This window comes from Aegilops tauschii, chromosome 1 (assembly GCF_002575655.3).
Source record: "Aegilops tauschii subsp. strangulata cultivar AL8/78 chromosome 1, Aet v6.0, whole genome shotgun sequence".
Taxonomy (NCBI): domain Eukaryota; kingdom Viridiplantae; phylum Streptophyta; class Magnoliopsida; order Poales; family Poaceae; genus Aegilops; species Aegilops tauschii.
This window is the reverse complement of record NC_053035.3, coordinates 10742090-10770019: the sequence shown is the minus strand read 5'-3', so window position 1 is coordinate 10770019 and position 27930 is coordinate 10742090. Positions and strand designations below refer to the sequence as shown.

At 45.3% G+C, this 27930-nt stretch overlaps 1 pseudogene; it reads left to right on the top strand.

The window, feature by feature from the left end:
• LOC109744576 (disease resistance protein PIK6-NP-like) lies at positions 1 to 27865 on the top strand (annotated as a pseudogene).
• Positions 27866 to 27930: the final 65 nt, after the last annotated feature.

The window sequence follows — 27930 nt, the reverse complement described above, 5'->3', positions numbered from 1 at the left end:
ATGGAGACGACGGCTCTGAGTGTTGGCAAGTCCGTGCTGAATGGAGCGCTCAGCTATGCCACACCCATCCTGGCAGAGGAGGTGGCTTTGCAGCTCGGGGTCCGGCGTGATCAGGTCTTCATCATCAATGAGCTTGAGATGATGCAGGCTTTCCTCATGTCTGCTCATGATGCTGGAGACAACAACAGGGTGGTCAAGGTCTGGGTGAAGCAAGTCCGCGATGCGGCCTATGACGTCGAGGACACCCTCCAGGAATTCGTTGTGCGCCTCAAGAAGCAATCTTAGTGGCGTATCCGGCGCAACCTACTCGACCGGCGCCATGTGGCAAAGCAAATGAAGGAGCTCAGAGCCAATGTCGAGGATGTCAGCCAGAGGAACATGCGCCGCAACCTCATCAAGGGCCCTGCCTCAAAGGATGCCATGGCTGCAGAGCAGTCTAGCATTACTTCTGCAGCACTGTTTGGCATTAATTAATGAAGCAAGGTACATGTCAAGGCAAGAGAAATCCAAACTGGATCTTTTTTCAGTTGATCAACGAGAAGGAGAATGGCCTTAGGGTGATTGCGGTGTGGGGAACAAGTGCTGATCTCGGGCAGATATCCATTGTCAGAGGAGTCTATGAGAATCCAGATACTAAAGGCAAGTTCCCGTGCCGAGCCTGGGTCAGGCCAATGCATCCTTTTAATCCCAAAAGACTTCATTCAGAGTATGGTGGAGCAATTTCACTTGGGCATAGGGGCTAAAGCTCTACTGGTAACCTGTGTGCGCATGCTTGTATCTTAGATTGTGCTTTCTTCAGGAAATGGGGCGGGAAAAAAAACAGTTTGGGTTCAAATGGGAAAGTTACATTTTAGCTATTTCAATCGTTTTTATAGGCTATTTATTTAGCATTATTTTACATTCATTCATGTATAGTCTCTCAACATGGATTAACATTGCTCACTTGTGCACGGGTCTCTCAAGATGGAACAGATTTAGCTAAAACGGAATCAAGCTCAACCCGTGCCATTACCAGTTCAGATAACAACCCTATGGTGCCTGCTGGTGAAATATCAGAAGATCAGTCCAAGGGTGCAGATGGGAAAAATACATTAAAAAAGAGCTTCACCCGCATTCGGACGATGGCGACTGCTTTGGAGGAATCTCACCTTGTTGGGCGAGAGAAAGAAAAAGTTGAGATTATGAAACTAATTTCAGATCAACCTACCCAAGAATTCCAGGTGATCACTGTGTGGGGAATGGGCGGCCTGGGAAAAACCACTCTAATCAAAGATATATATCAAAACAAAGAACTTAGTGCCATGTTTGAGAAGCGTGCTTGCGTGACTGTTATGCGTCCTTTCAATCTTGAAGGTCTTCTTAGGAGCTTAATTATGCAAGTAGATAGAGTATCTTCTGAAAAGAAGGACACGGTGGGTTTGCTGGGCAACAAGAAGAACACATTGTTATTGATGCCACTTGCAGAATTAATGAAGGAGTTGGCAAGGCTTAGAGAAAGAAAGAGGTGCTTAATTATTGTTGATAATGTATCATCTAATGCAGAGTGGAACATGATGATAGCAATTTTCCATGGAATGGAATATACAAGCCGGATCATTGTCACCACAAGGGAAGAAAGTATTGCTAAAATTTGTTCAGGGAGACAAGAAAACATATATATGCTCAAAGATCTAGAACACAGTGATGCATGTGACCTCTTCACTAAAAAGGTACTCCTACTTAAGTATTATCGTGCTTATTTTTACGTGTCATTCATAGGTTTTTGCCCACCGACTTGGCTGTTCAACCAAAATGGTCAACTCTATTTTGAGTGTAACTTGATCTATAACATGTCCTTTCTCTGTAGTTTTGATCCATACACTACTAGAAAAGAGGGCCTTGGTTCAGGCCGGGTCAGCCCATTAGTCCCGGTTCAGTCCAGAACCGGGACCCATGGGGCACTGGTCCCGGTTCGTGAGGCCAGGGGCCTGCCGGGCCTCGTGGGGGCATTAGTCCCGGTTCGTCTGGCTCCTTTGGTCCCGGTTGGTGGGACGAATCGGGACCAATGGGCCTCGCTCCTGGCCCACCACCATTGGCCCCGGTTGGTGGCTTGAACCAGGACCACAGGCTGCCCTTTAGTCCCGGTTCATGCCACGAACCGGGACAAATGAGGTGCCTATATATACCCCTCGCCCGCGAGCAAAGCACTCCAGTGCTCTGTTTTTCTCTGGGCGGCGAGGGGAGGGCTTTGTGGTGCTCTACCTCACCTCCTACGCAAATGAGGTGTTCGATGGAATGCCCGAGCCACACTAGTTAAGCTTTCTCGTCTCGAAGCTCGACCTCAAAGCTCCATTTTCCTCGAGATTTGTCTAGGTTTAGCGGCCCGTCACGTCCCATTTCCGTGTTCACCGTCGTCGATCGCCCGCGCCGATCTCGTCGCCGGCACCACCGTGGTGAGCCTCTTGTTGTTATCTTCTTTCTGAAAGAAAAAATTCTCACTTTAGATAGATACTTGTCTAATTTTCTTACTATTTTATTGCTTGTTATTATATAGTGCGATGGTTTTGGTATCCGCCCCCGTCGACCCTCGTCCTGTCTATGATTCGGATGTGGTATATATTATCTTTATAATTATCGGTTCATTTATTGTTTATGAAAATTATGCCGACCAACGTGACATAGATTTTATTTATCTAGGAGGTATGTGAACCGGAAATTCCAACCGACCCTATTATCGATAGGTTAAATTTAGTTGAAGAAGAAAACAATTTCTTGAAGGAAAAAATAAAAAAAAATTGAGGAGGAGAAGATGATATTGGAGTTGCATGTTGCGGATGTCGTCGATGATCACAAGATCAAGATGGATGCAATGCGCTTGAAGATTAGAAAGATTAGAAAATACGCCATTCATACCGAGGCTTGGTATCATTATGCCGTTGGATCAATTGTTACCTTGGTTGAGATTATGATCGCATTTGTTTTCGCATTGAAATGTTTTACATAGTTTCAATGTATGGTTTAATTAATTAGATGCTCTAGAGAGCTATATGTTGTTAGATGAGAACTATGTATGTACTTTGGTTTTAATGTGATGATGAACTTCTATTAATTTGGTCACTTAGTTATCTATTCATGATTTTCTATAATGGTTTTTGACATACCTAATTATTTATAATGCACGCAGATGAACCGGCAATGGATATACGGTGACAGACACACCTCTGAGTACATTAAGGGCGTGCATGATTTTCTCGAAGGGGCTGAGGCAAACAAGCAGAATGGTTTTATGTGTTGTCCATGCCCTAAATGTGGGAATACAAAGTCTTACTCTGACCGGAAAATCCTTCACACCCACCTGCTTTACAAGGGTTTCATGCCACACTATAATGTTTGGACCCGGCACGGAGAAATAGGGGTTATGATGGAAGACGGCGAAGAAGAAGAGGATGATGACAACTATGTGCCCCCTGAATACGGTGATGCTGCAACGGGGGAAGCTGCTGAAGATCAAGAGGAACCAGACGATGTGCCCAATGATGCTGCAACGGGGAAGCTGCTGAAGATCAAGAGGAACCAGTGCCCGATGATGATGATCTCCGCCGGGTCATTGTCGATGCAAGCACGCAATGCGAAAGTCAAAAGGAGAAGCTGAAGTTCAATCGCATGTTAGAGGATCACAAAAAAGGGTTGTACCCCAATTGTGAAGATGGCAAGACAAAGCTCGGTACCGTACTGGAATTGCTGCAGTGGAATGCAGAGAATGCTGTGCCTGACAAAGGATTTGAGAAGCTATTGAAAATATTGAAGAAGAAGCTTCCAAAGGATAACGAATTGCCCGACACTACATACGCACCAAAGAAGGTCGTATGCCCTCTAGGATTGGAGGTGCAGAAGATACATGCATGCCCTAATGACTGCATCCTCTACCGCGGTGCGGACATGTAGGGGAACGCAGCAGAAAGCAAAAATTTCCTAACCTACGCACCAGCCCAGGACCACTATGGAGACTGCATACAAGGTTTGATCTTTTTCGTTACCGACTCGTAGCGCAGCGGGAAGTAGAGTCGATGACGATCGGCGGTGCAGATCCCCGCAGCTAGGATTTACAACCTCCCAACCGCGAGGATGTATACCCTCATCTGCTCCTCAGACAGCCCTTCGGGAGGCGGTCGAACAGCCCCCCGGACGGTGTCGCGGACAGCCCTTCGGGAGGACCTTCGAAACTCGAACGGTCACTCGGACAGCCCTTCGGGAAGACCTTCGAAACTCGGACGGTCACACAGACAGCCCTTCGGGAGGCACTCATGAACTAAGACCGAAACTACGATCTCTCTACAGAGTTGCACACATACGGTGTCATCTATCCGGCAGGGCTTCGCCGTCCAGAACTAGTTCCCACCGGACCCAGACAGCCTTTCGGCTCTACGAAACTATTTCGCTCGGAGGGAGAGAGAAGCCAGATCATGCATGGCACTTGTATGTGAGAAGGGATGATCCTTTAGGCAGCCCCCTCCACCCCTATTTATAGGCCAAGCCCAAGGGTGGCTTCTCCAAGAAGCTAAGGGGGGAAATACCAAAAAGGCCCTCAAGGTGGCTTCTCCAAGAAGCCAAGCAAAAAGCACTTTCACTATTCATGACGACATTTTTCAGCGTCCGTTCGAACTGAAAATATTTATGTGGGCTCAGAACATTTCCAGTACCCACTAAAAATAATTTTCAACGCGTTCCAAAACAATTTCGGTTTAGTGATTTTCATCTGCGAAAAGCAAACAAGAATGCGTTTTCACTATTCATGAAGACAATTTTTCGCGTCCACTAAATCCGAAAATATTTTTGTTGGTCTTAGAATAATTCCAGTACCCACTAAAATGATTTTGGATTCGTTCTGAAACAATTTCAGATTAGTGAATTTCATCTGCGAAAAACAGCCGAAGCGGTACCGGCAGCTCCGAAACATTTTCGGTTTTTATTTCTGGAAATTCCAAAAAGTTTCCAGAATGATTCTGGCACCCTCCAAGAATTATCAGGCATGTGCCGAAACCATTTTGACTTAATGGCATACCCCGAAACAACTTTTTTGGTTTCACCGAAACTCATCCGGTGACCTCTCTCTGCGGTACGATTCCGCTGTCCGAAACTTTTCGGTGTCCGAAACTTTTTCGGTGATTTTCTCTCAGACTCCCTATCTAGTATTCAGCAGATAGATGACCCTTAAGCGTGTGACCCTATAGGTTCGGTGAAGTATAGACATGACCTGGAACCCCTTCCGATCAATGATCAACATCGGAGCCGTGGACACCCATATTGACCCCTATACCCACACGAATGATTATTCGAGTGAACCTCCAGTTGAGGTGAGCTTTCCTGTTGCTTCACGATATATCACAAACACCTGAGGTGAGATTTATTGCATCCCCGTGGGCCAACACTTTGTCCACTATGCAAGTTACCTCCTGACCGGTTTTGTTCTCTTCTCTCGTTTCGTGTTCCGGCATCCCCGTGATCAAATCACAAAGTGTCTGGCCAGACGATGATGGATACCGTAATACCGAGAGGGCCCGAGAATATCTCTCCATTGTCGGAGGAGCAAATCCCAATCTTGAGCTATCAAGTTACTTGACACACTTTTCCATGAACCCGTAAGCCGCCGTAATAGCCACCCATTTACGGATGACATTTAACAAACCCCAAAGTTGATGAAGCAAGCATGAAGAAACTCGATACTCTCATGGTCTAAGGAATCATGCAAACGTTAACCATCTCTGTGTTATGAACCATTAACTTGTGACGAATGAATCTCTTAGCATAACATCAATCCGGGTCGATTCAACACAAATGTTCTCTTAACATTGTGCCCTCAAAATTGCTGGCATAGACATGCCCATGATCAGGAAAACAGAACCATCATGCAACACTTGAGCTAGTCTTAGAGGCCAGACTAGGAATACTTCTTACCGTTTATTATTCCACACATGCATATGAGTCTTCCTCTGAGCCTCGTGGATATTGCAGACTCGAGAATCATTGCAGTTATAGCATGGAACATATGTAGGGGAACGCAGCAGAAAACAAAAAAATTCCGACCTACGCACCAGCCCAGGACCACTATGGAGACTGCATACATGGTTTGATCTTTTTTCATTACCGACTCGTAGCGCAGCGGGAAGTAGAGTCGATGACGATCGGCGGTGCAGATCCCCGCAGCTAGGATTTACAACCTCCCAACCGCGAGGATGTGTACCCTCATCTGCTCCTCAGACAGCCCTCCGGGAGGCGGTCGAACAGCCCCCCCCGGACGGTGTCGCGGACAGCCCTTCGGGAGGACCTTCGAAACTCGAACGGTCACTCGGACAGCCCTTCGGGAGGACCTTCGAAACTCGGACGGTCACACGGACAGCCCTTCGGGAGGCACTCACGAACTAAGACCGAAACTACGATCTCTCTACAGAGTTGCACACATACGGTGTCATCTATCCAGCAGGGCTTCGCCGTCCAGAACTAGTTCCTGCCGGAACCCAGACAGCCTTACGGCTCTACGAAACTCTTTTCGTGGGAGGGAGAGAAGAAGCCAGATAATGCATGGCATGTGTATGAGAGCAAGGGATGAGTGTGGAGGGCTGCCCCTCCACCTCTATTTATAGGAAATCCCAAGGGGGTAGGGTAGTTTCACAAAAAACCCAAAATGCACATGAATGAAGTCCTTCCACAAGGACCTAGGAGTGAAACCAAGGAACAAGAGGGTCCCCAAGGGGGGATACCCCATGTGGCCGGCCACACCCCCATGAGGGGCCCAAAAAATGGCTCCTATCCATCCATGTCATCCCCAAGATCTTTTGGAGCAAAGCCCCAAAAGGTGCCTTTCCATAAAGTAACCATAAAGCTGATTTTCACTATTCACGACGACATTTTTCAGCGTCTGATCGAACTGAAAATATTTATGTGGGATAAGAACATTTCCAGTACCCACTAAAATGATTTTCAACGCGTTCCGAAACAATTCCGGTTTTAGTGATTTTCATCTGCGAAACGCATCTGAAGTGGCTCCGGCATCTCCGGAACATTTCCGGTTTTTATCTCAGAAAATTCCAAAAAGCTTCCAGAATGATTCTGGCATCCTCCAAGAATTATCAGGCATGTGCCGAAACCAATTTGACTTAATGGTGTATCCCGAAACAACTTTTCGGTATCATCGAAACTTATCCGATGACCTCTCTCTGCGGTACGATTCCGCTGTCCGAAACTTTTCGGTGTCCGAAACTTTTTCGGTGATTTTCTCTCAGACTCCCTGTCTAGTATTCAGCAGATAGATGACCCTTAAGCGTGTGACCCTATAGGTTCGGTGAAGTATAGACATGACCCGGAACCCCTTCCGATCAATGATCAACATCGGAGCCGTGGACACCCATATTGACCCCTATACCCACACGAATAAATATTCGAGTGAACCTCCAGTTGCCGTGTGCTATTCCTGTTGCTTCGCGATATGTTACAAATACCCGAGGTGAGACATGTTGGCATTCCCGTGGATCAATAACTTGTCCACTATGCTAGTTACCTCGTTACCGGTTTTGTTCTCTTTTCTCGTTTCGTGTTCCGGCATCCCCGTGATCAAATCACAAAGTGTCTGGCCAGACGATGATGGACACCGTAACACCGAGAGGGCCCGAGTATATCTCTCCATCGTCGGAGGAGCAAATCCCAATCTCGAGCTATCAAGTCACTTAACATACTTTCCCATGAACCCGTAAGCCGCCGTAATAGCCATCCAGTTACGGATGACGTTTAACAAACCCCAAAGTTCATGAAGCAAGCATGAAGAAACTCGATACTCTCATGGTCTAAGGAATTATGCAAACATTAACTATCTCTGTGTTATAAACCAATAAACTTGTGACGAATGAATCTCATAGCATAACATCAATCCGGGTCGATTCAACACAAATGTTCTCTTAACATTGTGCCCTCAAAGTTGCTGGCATAGACATGCCCATGACCAGGAAAACAGAATCATCATGCAACACTTGAGCTAGTCTTAGAGGCCAGACTAGGAATACTTTTTACCGTTTATTATTCCACACGTGCATTTGAGTCTTCCTCCGAGCCTCGTGGATATACGGGCTCGGGAACCACAGCAGTTATAGCATGGAACATAAACATAATTATGAACAGGGAGATAATCAATAACATTTATTATTGCCTATAGGGCATATCTCGTACAGACTCCCACTTGCACTAGAGTCAATAATCTAGCTTATGCTAATGCACTTCACACCTGTGGAACACCGGTGTAAATATGCTTCGCTTGTGGTATAGCCTGATGTCCAACGGATCTGACGACTTCAGTTCCGTGTGTATCTTTGTATGTCCTCGCGTTTTCACGTTTTCACAAAATTCATATTTTGTGTGGACTTGGCTTTGTATGTATGTGAATCACAGGTCGAACCTGGATTCCTCAGACTGAGTTATGGAGCAACTACCTGCAGTAGTGTCCCATTGTCAAAAGCCATCTGGGAACTATACTAAGTTCATGAATGAACTATATGATTCAACATCTTCTTTGTCGCTTCTAAAGCGTCAACATACTTAGCCCTTGTTATAGAATTCGCCACAGTAACTAGTTTGAACAAATTCCAACTAACTGTGCCACCACATTGTGTGTTACACAAAACCCTTAACTTAAATCGAAAATCGCACGGTGAAAAGATGAAGACTATCGATGTAACATTTTACAACGAACTCTTCATGATCTCCGCTTGCAAGAAAACATATCATCAGTACTTACTCTAGTACTCAATGACATCTTTCACTGTTGTCCCACGATCAGTACTTTGATCACTTTAGTATCCATACTCGCAACACCTTGGGAGTATTGGACATATCTGGTTGTTTTACATACCATGGAATACATGATTAATCCAAACACAAAAGTGTGTGGAATCTGCATCATGTATTTTACTCATCAGTGTTTTGGGACACCGAGTCTTGCAAAAACTCCTTCCATGTGACTTTGGCAAGAATCACTCCTTGGCGTTTTAAATGCTAAAAGGTTTTAGCATCTTGTCAATATGTATTCATTGCTTAGCCCCATTAGGTAAATCTATCTCCATAGATCATCATGCCTAATATTGAGGCTATTTAGCCTAAGCACTTCATCGAAAAACTATTTTCAAATGAAGTCCTAATTTGTGTCAAGAAATTTATTTTCAATTACCAATGTGCCAAGCACATATGGTTTTTAGAAATATTATTACGCTCCCACTTACTTTCTTGAATTACAAGCATCTTCGTTACCCATTGATGAAGTCAAAACCCCTTTGACCATTTCATCAAAACACGAAGATTCCAACTCCATTTTGCTCTCTTCTGTCCATTGCTGGAACTCTGAAGTTTGCATACCTACTAGCATCCTCTGGATCGACAAATTACTTTGGACTATATCATATACAAGTCCTAGCTTTCATTTCCATCAGATGGAAATCCTTTTATCATCCATGTTTCATATCTCATGATTGAAATATGTATTAATTGCTAGTTCAACCCGAACCGACTTTAAGCATCGCTACGATCAAAACAATCTCATCGTATTATTTCAACAAGTCGAGCTTTATGGATAAAACATTTTATCCGTATCAGTTTTAAGTTCCATAAATATTCGTTAGACTCTAAGTCTTCCGAAAGGTGTATCAAGGTTTTAATCTTGAATCACTTATATGGAAACTAACTCGGGTTGTATTGGCATTTAGCCAATTCCGGAGTCAGGGCCCATCAACGCTTCCTTGTGTATCGTAGGTATAATGTTGTCTAACAACAATATCTCGTTTGCGCACCTGAGAGGTTTGCACGAGCCTTGCCTACGTGGTTCAGCTGCAAGTTCGACCGAAGTTCATACATTTTATTGTAGAGACTTCTGTATCAGTCGCAGTAGGAAACTCTGGAATTTATTCCAAGGTCTCTTTCCTTTGATCTGATGAAGATACTGTTTATCTCGTCGAGTTGCACTATTCTCCCACTCACCTTTTAGAAAGAACCATTCTCTTTAAAAGCACACCGTTTCACGGCAAAACTATTTGCCTCGGTATAGTGAGGGAGGAATACCCAACATTTTGGTATAACCTACAAAGTAGCACTTGTCTGATTTGGAATAGGTTTGTAACCTTTTACACAAGCCCCATATTCCAAATGTTAAGAAAAGATATAACATGGTTGGGCGTACCATACCATGGCTTCATTTCAACAGACCCGATGTAGCTCTTTTCAGTGTAAAAGCCGCAGTCTCTAAAGCATCACTTTAAAAGGGATAATGGCAAATTTATTTATGTCATCTTTGACCTTACCATGTCATAAATGGTTTCATTACATCTCCACGGACTTTCCACTTGCAGTGGTATTCCGGGAGGTGCAAGTTTATGAAACCCCTTTCACAACTCATCAGACATTCGCTAAACATGTAACTCAAATATTCCTTTGTGCAATCAAATTGCAGAAACATAATTTTCTTGTTACAATAACTTCTACTTCATTTTTGAGAACCTTTCGAATGATTTCAAAAGATCCAGACTTACGTCTCATCAAGTAAATATCCATATATCTACTTGAGTCATTTCTGAAGATAAATAAATCCACCACTAACAACACTTATCGGACTACACACATCAAATGTATGATCACTAATAAGTTTTTTGTTCGTTCCTTATGGCCTGTGAACGGTATTTTAGTCACTTCACTTTTCGGAGGAAAGTTGCAAGTGTCAGATGATTCAAAATCAAAAAGACTTCAAAATCCATCATAATGGAATTTTCCATGCGGGTTTCTCCAATGTGACCAAATGTAGTGCCACACTTGTGTAGTATTCTTTTAGTCTTGCGACATTTAGCGTCAGTGTTATGGATGTATCATATTACCCTCAATATTCATAACATACGTCCCATCGATGATGGAAGTATGGCCCTTATGTTATTCATAATACTTAACAACAATTGTTGTTTTTATGAACAACTCTTTTGCAACAAACATTGTGCAATGGGCTAGAGTGTATGAAACTCTAAAATGAATTATGAAAAGTAAACCCAGAGGTATTGTATTATTATCAATATTCATAACATACATCTCATTCATAATGAAAGTATGGCCCTTGTGTTATTCATAACATCGAACATAAAAAGTTCTCTTATGAACAACCTTCTTGCAAGATGCCTTATGCAATGGGATAGAGTTTGTAAAACTCTAAATGAATTATGAAAATAAATACAGACGGCAATACACCGATGGAAGGTATAGTAACATTTACTATGTTCCATGTGTATACCTTAACCTCATTTCTAGCTAGTCTTTCAGGCCATAGTAGTTCTTACATCGAGTTGCAACAGAATGCAATCGAGCGGGCATTTTTGTGATGAACTCACAATACCCAAGAATTAGTGATTAACATGTTTAACCATAATTCGCAAGAACTATATCTTTGACCAGCCTTCTATACATCACAAACTTGTATGACATTCATACATGAGCTGGATATTCCAGTCTTCTTTCCTTTTGCCTTTATACTTCTAGCAGTTTAACTTTTAGTATTTCTCCTACTCTCAGAAGAAGCACCCAACTTAAGAGTGGCATTAGCCCCGGACTTCCTAGGCGTGTAAGTCATACTAACACCCTTTGGACACTTCCTTTCTCTTTAAGTTGTTGTTTTATTCACCTTTCATTATATGACATGCGTTCTTCTGGATCCCTTTCCCAACAGTCAAATGCATAGTAAACACTTTTACTAATACTTGCAAACAAACATTGCTTTGTTTGTATCTGAAAATAATTTTCAGTTCCATGAATATCATATAACTATCCCAACTTTCGAAGTTTGGGTTTCATGGAAGCAAACATATTGCACTTGACTGAAACGGAATTATAGCTTTTGGATCAAAGGACGAGAGTCACATGATCCATAGCTTTAGCGGGAGGATACGGAAAGCATGCGATAGGACAAAGTCCTTCTCGGCACTTTTGAGGACAATCCTCATATTACGTTACCAATCGTAAAGTTTTAACCAGATATTTAACAGTTATTCAATTTTAATAGGGAAGGTGGAAACGCGAGCCATTATTCTACAACTATTTTGCAAGAAACACTTAGACACTGTTCATAATTAATTGCACTGAGAATTAAACATGTTAATTCAACAGTGCGCTCCCACTCAAATCAATATCTCTCACAATTAATTTTGAGTGATACAAGATCCAGACTTCAATTCATCGCCATAGAATCATCATCTCATAACGGGAATTTTAATCGGTAGGCCAACTTGCCGATCACATCTCTATGTGACTCTTGCTCATCTTTCGATGCATGTGTTCCGAGCTCAGGACGATCCTGCCATGAACGTCAAGACAACCAAGTGATCTTGCTGCGAGGTCTGACCTCACCCGCCTCACACTTCGCTAGTCGTTCGTACCCATGCATCCATGGCGCACCCCGAAAAGATAGGTGCCGTGACGGTGCTACACTTGGGAGAACACTAACTACTTGGTATTTTAAGTGAGAGATCACCCTAATAAAAGCGACTACCGCACAATCAAGAAGGGTGCATCATAAGGGATAAACATCTCAGGCAATTCATAATAGCATGATATGGTATAGCCCTTTCTGACGGAGAAGTCTTTCATTTCTTCGTCTTCGGCATTCACGTCGGTGTTCACCTTCGCGAAGATTGCCACCACCTTGTCGATGCACCAGATAATATTGCTATCTCTATAGCTAACAAAATAATGCATTACAACAAGGTTGACACGCAGGTCATTAAAGTGCAATCATATGGCTCCAACCATCATGCCGAATCATGACACGCAAGTCATGTTAATCAAATTACATCATATAGTCATCTCATACATAATCGAATTAGTATGAGCACTGCTATACCACATCATATGCACATCCTGCAAAACCAAGTTAGACGCCTCTAATCGGTTTATGCAAAATTTATTTTACGTGGCTTCTAAGGTTTTGACTTAAACCGCAGCGACCAACGTTTTATCATCAAGTATGATTATTCAAGTTGCTAGATTAACATCTCGGGGTGTATGAAACACGGGATAATTAAATCTCGAGCCCCATACTAAACTTCGTCATACGCATGACCCCCGTGCAGATAATATCTGCAATGCCCTTTCATCTGCGAATTTCATCTTTCTTTTGACTACGGCAGAACCCAAAGAACTGATAGCACTTCCATGATCAATCAGGATCACGGATTGCCAGAACTTTGTCAAATTCCACCATGCTGTCTTGAGATTGAGCAAACGCAAATTCTAGGGAAGCTACAAGAACCTCGGGTAACAGATTTCATCTGTCACCCGCATAAATAATTTTCAGCAATAGATCTCATCTACTACCTAATTATATTATGCAATATGCATACATCTCCATGTATTCTAGATCGAAACCTGCATCTACGCATAGCACGGCTCTTGATGCCACTGTAGGGGAACGCAGCAGAAAACAAAAAATTTCCGACCTACGCACCAGCCCAGGACCACTATGGAGACTGCATACATGGTTTGATCTTTTTTCGTTACCGACTCGTAGCGCAGCGGGAAGTAGAGTCGATGACGATCGGCGGTGCAGATCCCGCAGCTAGGATTTACAACCTCCCAACCGCGAGGATGTGTACCCTCATCTGCTCCTCAGACAGCCCTCCGGGAGGCGGTCGAACAGCCCCCCCCCCCCCGGACGGTGTCGCGGACAGCCCTTCGGGAGGACCTTCGAAACTCGAACGGTCACTCGGACAGCCCTTCGGGAGGACCTTCGAAACTCGGACGGTCACACGGACAGCCCTTCGGGAGGCACTCACGAACTAAGACCGAAACTACGATCTCTCTACAGAGTTGCACACATACGGTGTCATCTATCCAGCAGGGCTTCGCCGTCCAGAACTAGTTCCTGCCGGAACCCAGACAGCCTTACGGCTCTACGAAACTCTTTTCGTGGGAGGGAGAGAAGAAGCCAGATAATGCATGGCATGTGTATGAGAGCAAGGGATGAGTGTGGAGGGCTGCCCCTCCACCTCTATTTATAGGAAATCCCAAGGGGGTAGGGTAGTTTCACAAAAAACCCAAAATGCACATGAATGAAGTCCTTCCACAAGGACCTAGGAGTGAAACCAAGGAACAAGAGGGTCCCCAAGGGGGGATACCCCATGTGGCCGGCCACACCCCCATGAGGGGCCCAAAAAATGGCTCCTATCCATCCATGTCATCCCCAAGATCTTTTGGAGCAAAGCCCCAAAAGGTGCCTTTCCATAAAGTAACCATAAAGCTGATTTTCACTATTCACGACGACATTTTTCAGCGTCTGATCGAACTGAAAATATTTATGTGGGATAAGAACATTTCCAGTACCCACTAAAATGATTTTCAACGCGTTCCGAAACAATTCCGGTTTTAGTGATTTTCATCTGCGAAACGCATCTGAAGTGGCTCCGGCATCTCCGGAACATTTCCGGTTTTTATCTCAGAAAATTCCAAAAAGCTTCCAGAATGATTCTGGCATCCTCCAAGAATTATCAGGCATGTGCCGAAACCAATTTGACTTAATGGTGTATCCCGAAACAACTTTTCGGTATCATCGAAACTTATCCGATGACCTCTCTCTGCGGTACGATTCCGCTGTCCGAAACTTTTCGGTGTCCGAAACTTTTTCGGTGATTTTCTCTCAGACTCCCTGTCTAGTATTCAGCAGATAGATGACCCTTAAGCGTGTGACCCTATAGGTTCGGTGAAGTATAGACATGACCCGGAACCCCTTCCGATCAATGATCAACATCGGAGCCGTGGACACCCATATTGACCCCTATACCCACACGAATAAATATTCGAGTGAACCTCCAGTTGCCGTGTGCTATTCCTGTTGCTTCGCGATATGTTACAAATACCCGAGGTGAGACATGTTGGCATTCCCGTGGATCAATAACTTGTCCACTATGCTAGTTACCTCGTTACCGGTTTTGTTCTCTTTTCTCGTTTCGTGTTCCGGCATCCCCGTGATCAAATCACAAAGTGTCTGGCCAGACGATGATGGACACCGTAACACCGAGAGGGCCCGAGTATATCTCTCCATCGTCGGAGGAGCAAATCCCAATCTCGAGCTATCAAGTCACTTAACATACTTTCCCATGAACCCGTAAGCCGCCGTAATAGCCATCCAGTTACGGATGACGTTTAACAAACCCCAAAGTTCATGAAGCAAGCATGAAGAAACTCGATACTCTCATGGTCTAAGGAATTATGCAAACATTAACTATCTCTGTGTTATAAACCAATAAACTTGTGACGAATGAATCTCATAGCATAACATCAATCCGGGTCGATTCAACACAAATGTTCTCTTAACATTGTGCCCTCAAAGTTGCTGGCATAGACATGCCCATGACCAGGAAAACAGAATCATCATGCAACACTTGAGCTAGTCTTAGAGGCCAGACTAGGAATACTTTTTACCGTTTATTATTCCACACGTGCATTTGAGTCTTCCTCCGAGCCTCGTGGATATACGGGCTCGGGAACCACAGCAGTTATAGCATGGAACATAAACATAATTATGAACAGGGAGATAATCAATAACATTTATTATTGCCTATAGGGCATATCTCGTACAGACTCCCACTTGCACTAGAGTCAATAATCTAGCTTATGCTAATGCACTTCACACCTGTGGAACACCGGTGTAAATATGCTTCGCTTGTGGTATAGCCTGATGTCCAACGGATCTGACGACTTCAGTTCCGTGTGTATCTTTGTATGTCCTCGCGTTTTCACGTTTTCACAAAATTCATATTTTGTGTGGACTTGGCTTTGTATGTATGTGAATCACAGGTCGAACCTGGATTCCTCAGACTGAGTTATGGAGCAACTACCTGCAGTAGTGTCCCATTGTCAAAAGCCATCTGGGAACTATACTAAGTTCATGAATGAACTATATGATTCAACATCTTCTTTGTCGCTTCTAAAGCGTCAACATACTTAGCCCTTGTTATAGAATTCGCCACAGTAACTAGTTTGAACAAATTCCAACTAACTGTGCCACCACATTGTGTGTTACACAAAACCCTTAACTTAAATCGAAAATCGCACGGTGAAAAGATGAAGACTATCGATGTAACATTTTACAACGAACTCTTCATGATCTCCGCTTGCAAGAAAACATATCATCAGTACTTACTCTAGTACTCAATGACATCTTTCACTGTTGTCCCACGATCAGTACTTTGATCACTTTAGTATCCATACTCGCAACACCTTGGGAGTATTGGACATATCTGGTTGTTTTACATACCATGGAATACATGATTAATCCAAACACAAAAGTGTGTGGAATCTGCATCATGTATTTTACTCATCAGTGTTTTGGGACACCGAGTCTTGCAAAAACTCCTTCCATGTGACTTTGGCAAGAATCACTCCTTGGCGTTTTAAATGCTAAAAGGTTTTAGCATCTTGTCAATATGTATTCATTGCTTAGCCCCATTAGGTAAATCTATCTCCATAGATCATCATGCCTAATATTGAGGCTATTTAGCCTAAGCACTTCATCGAAAAACTATTTTCAAATGAAGTCCTAATTTGTGTCAAGAAATTTATTTCCAATTACCAATGTGCCAAGCACATATGGTTTTTAGAAATACTATTACGCTCCCACTTACTTTCTTGAATTACAAGCATCTTCGTTACCCATTGATGAAGTCAAAACCCCTTTGACCATTTCATCAAAACACGAAGATTCCAACTCCATTTTGCTCTCTTCTGTCCATTGCTGGAACTCTGAAGTTTGCATACCTACTAGCATCCTCTGGATCGACAAATTACTTTGGACTATATCATATACAAGTCCTAGATTTCATTTCCATCAGATGGAAATCCTTTTATCATCCATGTTTCATATCTCATGATTGAAATATGTATTAATTGCTAGTTCAACCCGAACCGACTTTAAGCATCGCTACGATCAAAACAACCTCATCGTATTATTTCAACAAGTCGAGCTTTATGGATAAAACATTTTATCCGTATCAGTTTTAAGTTCCATAAATATTCGTTAGACTCTAAGTCTTCCGAAAGGTGTATCAAGGTTTTAATCTTGAATCACTTATATGGAAACTAACTCGGGTTGTATTGGCATTTAGCCAATTCCGGAGTCAGGGCCCATCAACGCTTCCTTGTGTATCGTAGGTATAATGTTGTCTAACAACAATATCTCGTTTGCGCACCTGAGAGGTTTGCACGAGCCTTGCCTACGTGGTTCAGCTGCAAGTTCGACCGAAGTTCATACATTTTATTGTAGAGACTTCTGTATCAGTCGCAGTAGGAAACTCTGGAATTTATTCCAAGGTCTCTTTCCTTTGATCTGATGAAGATACTTTTTATCTCGTCGAGTTGCACTATTCTCCCACTCACCTTTTAGAAAGAACCATTCTCTTTAAAAGCACACCGTTTCACGGCAAAACTATTTGCCTCGGTATAGTGAGGGAGGAATACCCAACATTTTGGTATAACCTACAAAGTAGCACTTGTCTGATTTGGAATAGGTTTGTAACCTTTTACACAAGCCCCATATTCCAAATGTTAAGAAAAGATATAACATGGTTGGGCGTACCATACCATGGCTTCATTTCAACAGACCCGATGTAGCTCTTTTCAGTGTAAAAGCCGCAGTCTCTAAAGCATCACTTTAAAAGGGATAATGGCAAATTTATTTATGTCATCTTTGACCTTACCATGTCATAAATGGTTTCATTACATCTCCACGGACTTTCCACTTGCAGTGGTATTCCGGGAGGTGCAAGTTTATGAAACCCCTTTCACAACTCATCAGACATTCGCTAAACATGTAACTCAAATATTCCTTTGTGCAATCAAATTGCAGAAACATAATTTTCTTGTTACAATAACTTCTACTTCATTTTTGAGAACCTTTCGAATGATTTCAAAAGATCCAGACTTACGTCTCATCAAGTAAATATCCATATATCTACTTGAGTCATTTCTGAAGATAAATAAATCCACCACTAACAACACTTATCGGACTACACACATCAAATGTATGATCACTAATAAGTTTGTTGTTCGTTCCTTATGGCCTGTGAACGGTATTTTAGTCACTTCACTTTTCGGAGGAAAGTTGCAAGTGTCAGATGATTCAAAATCAAAAAGACTTCAAAATCCATCATAATGGAATTTTCCATGCGGGTTTCTCCAATGTGACCAAATGTAGTGCCACACTTGTGTGGTATTCTTTTAGTCTTGCGACATTTAGCGTCAGTGTTATGGATGTATCATATTACCCTCAATATTCATAACATACGTCCCATCGATGATGGAAGTATGGCCCTTATGTTATTCATAATACTTAACAACAATTGTTGTTTTTATGAACAACTCTTTTGCAACAAACATTGTGCAATGGGCTAGAGTGTATGAAACTCTAAAATGAATTATGAAAAGTAAACCCAGAGGTATTGTATTATTATCAATATTCATAACATACATCTCATTCATAATGAAAGTATGGCCCTTGTGTTATTCATAACATCGAACATAAAAAGTTCTCTTATGAACAACCTTCTTGCAAGATGCCTTATGCAATGGGATAGAGTTTGTAAAACTCTAAATGAATTATGAAAATAAATACAGACGGCAATACACCGATGGAAGGTATAGTAACATTTACTATGTTCCATGTGTATACCTTAACCTCATTTCTAGCTAGTCTTTCAGGCCATAGTAGTTCTTACATCGTCGCCGCGCCCTTGCCGTCGCCGCGCCCTTGTCGTCGCCCCGCCCCGCCGTCGTCGTCGCCGTCGCCCGCGCCCTCGCCGTCGCCGCGCCCTTGCCCGACGTCGTCGCCGCGCGCCATCCCTGCCCCGACGCATGCCGCCCCTGCCCCGCCGTGCGCCGCTCCTGCCCCGATGCCGTCTCCGCGCCACTCCCCGCGCCCCTGCTTGCCCCGACGCCGCCCACCGCGCACTCCTCCCTCTGTGAGCACCGCGCCTCTGCCGGCCCCGCCGCCGTGCTATTTTTTTTACATGTTTTTAGATTTTCATATATGTATGTATGTATTTTTTAGATATATGTATTTTTTATGTATGTTCATATATGTATGTATGTATTTTTTACATGTTTTTTGTATGTATGTATGTATTTTTTCAATTGTAATGATGTTTTTAAAATACATATATGCAAAGGTTAGATTTTTAGAAAAGTTTTATCTATATATGTTCTCTGATTTAGTACATTTTAGGTTAGTTTCATTTTTAGAAAAGTTTTATATATTTAGGAAGGAAGAATAGAAGGAAGAAGAAGGAAGAAGAAAAAGTTTTATATATGCAAAAGTTATATTTTTAGAAAAGTTTTATATATCTAGCTAGGAAAGGAAGAAGAAGAAAAAGAATGAGAGAAAAAAGGAAAATAAGAAGAAGAAGAAAGGAGAAGAAGAGGAGAGGAAGAAGATGAGAAATAAATAAGAAGAAGAAAAAAGAAGAAAAAGAAGTGGAGAAGAAGAAAGGAATAGAGGAGAAGAAGAGAAAATATAATATTCTATTTTCTCTTCTTCTCCTCTATTCCTTTCTTCTTCTCCTCTTTTTTTTCTTCTTTTTTTTTCTTCAATCTTCTCCTCTATTAATATCTTCTTCTTCACTTTTTATTTCTTCTTCGTCTTCTTATTTTTTATCGGATATGTCGTTGTCGATATACCCCGTGTCCCGATAACTTCAACACGAGGGGGGGTCGACCTACCCCCTCCCTGATAACATTATTTTCCCATGTATGTATGTCGTCGTTGTCGATATAACCCCCTCCCGGATAACTTCGACCGTGATAACTTATACCACGGGAGCACCCCCCCCCCCGGCCCTCTCGCTCGACCAAAACTCTCGAGGACACCCAAACCCTAGAAAAAAACGAAGTCGGTCTCTTACCCTCTCCTGCCGCGCCCCTACCCTTGAAGCGTTGCCGAGGCCACCCCAAACCCGGAATAAGCTAGGTCTACGTTTGCACTAGTATATCCACCTGCTGTCATGTTTGTGTAATAATTGCCATGTTGTAATATTTGCAGAAACAATGGAGCACGGACGAGACGAGGAAGCAGAAGAGGTGTTGGGGGACATAATCTTAGCCGGAGGTGATGTCTTGTCGTATATTAACGACAATGATGGTCTGGAAGAACAGGGTGAAGAAGCAGGCTACGGTGATCGAAGAGTGGAGGAGGAAAGACATGACTATGATGGCTCTGGTGACCCAATGCTGGTGCAAGAAGGAGCTCGTGGTGACGGCTCCGGTGACCGAACAGAGTCCGGCCAGGTAAATATATTAGTTAAGCCTGTGCTGACTAGCTAATTGATGCATTCATTGTTTTGGTATGTAGACATATTAATTAACTCTCGTCTTTCTTCTTTTTTCTAGCCCTTCGGATCGAGCACAACTTCGGAAAAGAGACGAGGCCCGAAGAGAAAATTGCGCTCGGATGAAAGGTTTGAGATCACAGCAATCGCGCGCGACGGCCAACCGATTGAACCCATCCGGACAAAGGAAGCATTTGCTGCTCAGTGCGGGGTTCTTGTTAGGGACAAGATTCCGATCAGCATCCACCAATGGTATAAGCCTAAGAAGGAAGACCCTGAGGTGTCTTATGTCAATGATATGCAGAAAGATGATCTTTGGACTGAGCTGAAGGTAAATTTCACCCTACCGCCAGAGGAGGATCCGGAGAAGCCAGTTAAAGAGCAATTAATCAAGTCTCATGCTCTTAAGAAGATGGCAGACCTATTCAGGAGGTGGAAGAATGAGCTGAAAACGTTTGTCGACAAAGAAGAGCCACCAGAATTCATCGGCAAATATGAGATGATCAGAGACCACTGGCCCGCATTTGTGGCCCATAAGACATCGGAAAAGAGTAAAAAGTTGTCAGCGACAAACAAGAAAAATGCTGGGAAGAAGAAGCTTCACCATCGCACGGGGTCAGGTGGCTACCTCAAAGCCCGGCCTAAGTGGGCCAAGGCTGAGAATGATCTGCTTGATAAAGGGATCGAACCAGAGACAATGAACTGGCCAGACCATTGCCGGACTTGGTTCTTCAGGGCTGGCGGAACCTTGGACCCTGTATCAGGGAAGTGCGTTTAGACGGACGAGCAAATGAGAATACCAGTCAAGAGGCTTCAGCACTATATCGATGCAGCGCACCAACGGATGTTCTTTCCAGACAGAGAGAACGACGAGCTCACAATGGCCCTCGGGAATCCTGAGCACCCTGGACGGACACGAGGCACGCCAGGCTCCGTTCCGTGGAAGGCTGGTTTCCCGGACGCAGGCGGTTACAGATGCCAGGAGAGGAGGAAAAAAGTGGAGCAGACCCAAATTCAGAAGCTGCACGAAAGGGTTCAAGCGCTAGAGGAACGAGACGTAGCTCGCACCAATCGACCTGCCGAAACTACCCCCGAAGCTACCCGGCCATCTCAGCGGAGAAGCAGCGTGGCTTCCACCGCGCTGCTTCAGCCGGAGCATGTCTTGACGGCTCCTGCTAGCTACCCCGTGGATGCTATCACGGAGTCTCAACATGGCCACCTTATGACGCAATGGGAGAACTTCAAAGTCAAGGCGGCTGTCGGCTCTGTTCGACCTCCTGAACCCGGCGCAACTTTTGACTGTCGTCCGATTCCAGAAGGATATGCTAGGGTGACGGTGGACGAAATAACGGAGGGATTTGAGGACCTCCAGCTTGACCACCCTACCGGTGAAGGGGAGACTCGGCTGGGTTCTGCTCTAAAGACTCCATGCCTATGGCGGAAGGAGCTCATCAACCTTCCGAACTGGACGCCTCCGGCGAGTAAGGGCACTCCGCCTCCTCCTTCGGTGAGTGATCAGGGCACTCAGCCTCCTTCTCCGGCGTGTGGTGGCACTCCGCCTCCTCCTCCGCCTCCTCCTCCGGCGAGTGATCAGGGCACTCAGCCTCCTTCTCCGGCGCGTGGCGGCACTCCGCCTGCGCCGGCGCGCCCGAGCAGCCAGCCTCCTCCTTCTCCGCCTCGGCAGCAAGGGCGGAAGAGACTCGCCGTCGCTCCGGCTGCTCCGGCGCGTCGTAGTCCTTCTCCTCCGCCTCGTAAGCAAGGAAAGAAGACAGCCACAGCTGCTCTGTCTGCTCTACCGGCGTCTAGCAGTACAGCCAGAGGCGGGAGGCAATACATATTCGGTCCTTCTCTGAAGACTCCAGAGAAGTTACCATACGAGAGGACCGAGGAGGAAACCACGAAGATCGTGCGAGCCGAAGTGACAAACTTCTTTGAAGGGGTGAAAGCAAAGAAACATCCACCTCCGGAGGAGAAGATAGATCCGGTGAAAGCGAAGCGCACTCTGGCTGCCCTGACAAAACCACCAAAGTCTCCGCCGAAAGGCAACTATGAGCGCATTATTGTAAAGACATTTGTCGAAGCGGAGCAGTCGGGAAGTACTGTCAGTGATCAAAGGTTAAAAGAACGACGAGCTGGGAAAAAATTGCCCAGCTCGGCGAACAAGTGAACCAATCGTGCCCCCCGCTCAAGTTGTCTAGCGACATCGTCGCTAATGATCCGAGGATGGTGCCCAGTTATATCAATCTTGGAGATTACCTGCCCGACGATGTACATTATGATTTCTTGGAGGTGGACGAACACAAATACCATTACGGGAAGCCTCTCATCAAAGATGAAAGATCTCTAACAACGATGATGCGAAGATTACATGATTGGTACATGAAAACCTGCAGAGAGTCAGGGGGAGGGATACTTTGACGCTAAGAGTTAAAAAGGAGCATGACCTCGTTGGAATTGAAATGTTGAATGTTTCATTTGAGGAGTTCTTCCAGTTTTTCAATCAAAAGGCCCTTGATAAATCAACGGTCACTTGCTACTGTCTGTAAGTAGTACTACTTCTGTCATTAAGTCTCTCTATATAGGTCAGCTCTTTCATTAAATGTATTTATATTTATCCTCACTATATTATGCAGATTGAAGATCGCCGAATTGAAGAAAAGACAAATGATATTGGATTCATTAACACAAATCTCATAGATGCAACTGAGGTTAAATATCATGCCGAAAATACCGAGGCCAACTTGCTACGATCGTTGGTAATAAATGAAAACAAAGATATAATACTCTTTCCTTACAACTTCAAGTGAGTGTTACTGTCTTGTGCATATTCGGTTTCCCTTATTAGTCCAGGTTATAGTAATGTAATTGATGACTTATGCATGCGTGCGCAGCTTCCACTATATTCTCCTAGAGATTAAGCTTGAGCAGGGAGTAGTAACCGTCTTAGACTCGAGACGAAAAGATCCCCAGGACTATGCGGACATGACTCAAATGCTCGAGAAGTAAGTTAAATCGATCATTATCCACCATATCAGCAACTTTGTTCATTTCCTGATATCAAGTAATTGTTTTCTTTGTCTGGCAGGGTTTGGAGAAAATTCACCAAAAAAGCTCCGGGACTGCCGAAGAAGCTGCAATTTAGACACCCGAAAGTAAGTACTATAGTAGCATGTTCCACGCATCTCCTAGTGATCCAAGCGCTAGTTTCATCAATACCATTTAGCATGCTTTGCTTATCAGTTTGATTGACCTCTATTTCTTGTAAAGTGGTTGTGGCAGGAACAAGGGAATGATTTCTGTGGATACTACGTTTGTGAGTCCATCCGGCACACGACCTGTGAGCGGGGCTACTCTGACGAACAATATGAAGTGCGTAAGCAATAATATTTACAATTTTATTTTATTACCATCATTTGTGTTGAGTTTCATTTATTCATATATATATATGTATTGACCCCCTTCTTCAAATTAGATCTTTCAGATGCGGGATGAACTCCTAGCACCAGATCGTATGCGAGCAATTCAAGTGGAATTGGCGGCATTCTTCCTTCACCACGTGATCGCTGAAAACGGAGAATACTATGTAGACCCTGTGTTCATATATAATTAGGAGATTATATTGTAAGAGATAATTATTGTATATATGTAGCCGGTAGTGTCGGATAGATATACGAGAACTTGTTGTTCGACCAATCTCTCGGAGATGGAGAGGTGGTCGATATCACTTCTCTCTGTATGCATATGTTCATGACGATCTTCTGTTTCCTTCATTTGCTTACTAGCTAGCGTGTCTAGTCCTCTTTATACGTATATAGTACGTAGCTTCGACCAAGCATGGAGATAAGAGAGGACACTTCTCTTTATTAATTAGCTAGCTAGCACAATATATGAAACACCTAAATTAACCCCCCAAAACCCCCAACCCCCTTTCAAAAAAAACAAAAACCCCAGCCCCTGAAATGCTGACGCGTGGATGCCTATTGGTCCCGGTTAGTGCCACCAACCGGGAGCAAAGGCCCTCCTGCCTGGGCTCGCTGCACCGGCCACATGGAGGCCCATCTGTCCCGGTTCGTGTAAGAACCGGGACTAAAGGGCTAGGGCAGTAGTAACGACCCTTTAGTCCCGGTTCAAAAACCGGGACAAAAGGCCCTTACCAACCGGGACAGATGACCCTTTTTCTACTAATGATACTAGGAGTAATTCAGGTGTTGCAACAGTATTGTAGTCATGACTGTCAACATTATTTAAAAAGTGTGCCTCCAACATTAGTGATATGATGTGCAACCACATATATGCCTACCATTTGGTTGTTCCAATTGACAAGTCACATTGAACAACATATATGCCCTCTTCATGTTTTGTAAATCCCAGCCGTTCCTGCCAAATCGTACTAATTAGTCGTTGGTCCACCCACCAGCATCTTGTGTGTCCCCAGGGAGCTATAGTTCCTCTGTTGCCTATCACACAGCGTTTAATATATAATTCTAGTATAAACTTATTAATCTCTGTTGCCTATCACACAACATTTTTTTTATCTGTATGAGATACATCCATTCCAATAAGTATATTGAAATACTGTTCCCAACCTGATCTAATCTTCACAGAACTAAATAGATTGACCACACAAATTACAGGTATTCAAGAAGACCATAGATTTGAATATGCAATATCCTGAACTGCTGAACAAGCAAATCTGGTTCTAAAGAAATGCAGTGGACTTCCACTTGCAATAGTCACCATAGGTGGCTTCTTGTCGAACCAACCTAAAAGCTCTTTGGAATGGAGGAAATTGAATGACCATCTCCAGCCGCGCCCCCAACAAGGCCCCCGAGGCGATTTTTCTGCCGCCGGCGCCAAAAAATCGGCCCAGTCACGCCCCCAGGGGCCCTTTTTTCGCCGGCTCGGGCCGAAATTGGCGCCGGCGGACCCAACCCGAACCCGGCGCGCTGGGGAGCGCTCGGGGGCGCCGGGCGAATCGTTTTTGGCACGAAAGCGCCGCGGGCCAGCCGCGTCAGCGACACTGCCCCCCTCGTCTTCTCCCGACGCCTCGGTTTCCCGCGGGGAATCAATGGCAAGGCTGCCGCCGGTCAGCTTTGCCATTGATTCCTCATGGGCGGCGCGTTCACGGGGCGGCGCGCGACGCCTCCCCTCCCTCGGACGCGTACACACGGACGCTGCGCGGCTATATATGGCCTCGCTCGCCTGTGATGAGTGCCACCTCTCCACCTCTCCCGAGCGCCGCCGCCGAGCTCTTCTCCCCCAGCCATCCCTCTCCCGAGCGCCACCGCCGATCTCTTTCCCCCAGCCACTCCATCTCCTGAGCGCCACCGCTGATCTCTTCTCCCCGGCCACTCCATCTCCCCGATGGCCGAGCGTTTCCCCGGAGACGAGGCGGCGGCCAACGGCTTCGGCCGCCGTTCGCTCCGCGAACAGGAGTCCTGGCTCCTGTTCCAGGCGAATATCCCGGCGCCGCCGGACATGCGCGCCGGGCCGACGGGCTGGAGGCTCAGCAATGGGGGAGTGCCCATTCCCCCGTTGCCCGACGCCGTGGCCAAACCATCCTACTTCGCCGACGAGGTCAAGACCGTGCGCGCCTCCCTCACTGACGCCGAGCTTTCCCTCCCCCAGTACACCACCGACAACCACGCGGCTTGGGTGGCGTACTTCGAGCGCGGCCAGCAGCAGCCGTTGGTCGGCGGCGTGAAGAACAGCGAGGGGCACCACCTGTGGTGAGGCGCCCCCGGCCGCACACTTGAGGGCGTGCTGACGCACCTCGAGGGCGGCAACAACCCGCCGTTGGCGTACCCCCCGGCGAGGGCGGCCGCCCCGGCGCACCGCCGACGCGACGGGCAATGGGCGCCAAGGAGAGGTTCGGCGCGTCCTCCTCCTCTTCCTCCTCCCGCTCCTCCTCCCACTCCTACGGCACTCCGACGCTGCTCGGCGTCAAGGCCGAGCCCGGCATCGCCATCAACAAGGGCGGCCGGCGCGCCTCCTCGTCAGCTCCTCCTCCGCGCTTCGTCAAGCCAAAGACGAAGCCGGGGCTCGCGCCGGTGAAGACGGAGCCGGGGCTCGCGCCGGTGAAGACGGAGCACGGCGAGGTCGAGCTCGACGACGACGCGGCCGTTGAATGGGCACGCCAGGACTCCATCAAGATGGCGACGGAGCGCCAGCGCGCCGCCCTGCGGCGCTTCGAGCAGCGCCGCCGAGGCCGCGGCGAAGGAGGAGTCGTCATCATCGATGACAGCGACAACGACGATGACGCGCCGCCGCCGCCACCAGCCGGGGAGGGGTCCAGCAGGGGCGCCCGAGTCAAGGAGGAGAAGGCCGACGATGGCGGCGACGACGGCGACTTCTCGCCTTCAGCAAGTTTTTTTTGATTAGTTTTTATATGTAATGGCGACTACTCGACTTAAATCCGCGAATATAAGCCCAAGTTTGCCGAAATTTGGCGTGGTTTAGCCGAACTTTGCGTAAATTTGCTACACAAATTTTTTTCCCCGCGCCTGGGGCCGGCCCTGGGGGCGGCGGCTGGGGGCCAACTCGCCCCAGGCCCATTTTTTTCGCCGGGTCACCCCCAGGCGGCGATTTTAGGCGCCCCCTGGGGGGCCAACGGGTGGAGATGCTCTAAGAACTGTCCTTATGAGAAGCTATGATGGTTTACCTTATCACCTCAAGTCATGTTTCCTATATATGCCAATCTTTCCTGAAGATTACAAGGTTGGGCGGGGACGTTTGACGCGTAGGTGGACTGCAGAGGGTTACTCAAGGGAGGTGCGCGGTAGGTCTGCAGAGGAAATAGCGGACATCTACTTCATGGAACTTATAGGCAGGAGTATGATCCTACCACCTCAACAATCAATTCATAGTTCAAAAGGAATTGTCTCATGCCAAGTGCACGATCTTATCCGTGAAATTGGTATCTTAAAGTCAAAGGAAGAAAATCTTGTTTATACACTGGAGGAAGGTTGCAGCTCAAACAGCCAGGTCACAGTGCGCCATCTTGCTATAAATAGCAATTGGACGGGAGATAAGAGCGAGTTTGAGAGCATAGTGAACATGTCCCGTCTACGGTCAGTTACATGTTTTGGAGAGTGGAAGTCATTTTTCATTTCTGACAAGATGAGGTTGCTACGAGTGCTGGACCTGGAAGACACAACAGATCTATATGATCATCACCTTAAGCATATTGGGAAGTTTCTTCACCTAAAATACCTTTCTCTGAGAGGATGTGATGATATTTATTACCTGCCAGATTCACTGGGTAACCTGAGGCAACTCGAGACCCTAGATGTCAGAGATACTAGGATTGTCAAGTTGCCAAAGAGCATCATCATGCTTTGGAAGCTAAACTATCTTCGAGCTAGCAGAAAACCGACTCATGAGGATGTCTCGTATGAAGACGTTTTAGGCTTCCCTGAGGTAATGAAGAACTTGCCATGCCGTTTGTGTCTCCTGACGGGGCTGTTTTGCTTACTGTGATGTGCAACTGACTGTATTGATAGTGTTAATGAAAACAGCTATGATGTATGCACTTCCTTTTGCTGCTATGCCTTTTCTGGTTTGGTTATGCGCC